A 310-nucleotide genomic window follows, 5' to 3' on the forward strand; every position below is an offset into this window, starting at 1 on the left:
GGGGGGGGCAGGTCCCTAAATGCCGCTGTGAGGGTCCTTTTTGCCTCCACACAACCAGGTGGTACTAGGGGCTGATACTCGGGGTCCATCTACACCAAAGCTCACAGGACAGCACAGCACAGCCACAGCAGCACGGAGCAGGATGCAACTACCTGCGGGAAGCTTCATGCCGCTAAGCTGCTTCTGGTGGGTGAGGGAGTGAGGGATGTGCCCAGGGGCAAGATAGCCACTGATTTGCCTCTGCCGTTCCAGGTCCCTGACAGCCATCCTGGGCGCTCACGACATCAGCATACTGGAGAAGAGGGCATGG

The sequence above is a fragment of the Gavialis gangeticus genome, unplaced genomic scaffold (genome assembly GCF_001723915.1).
Source record: "Gavialis gangeticus isolate Ggan-Ray unplaced genomic scaffold, GavGan_comp1, whole genome shotgun sequence".
Lineage (NCBI taxonomy): Eukaryota > Metazoa > Chordata > Crocodylia > Gavialidae > Gavialis > Gavialis gangeticus.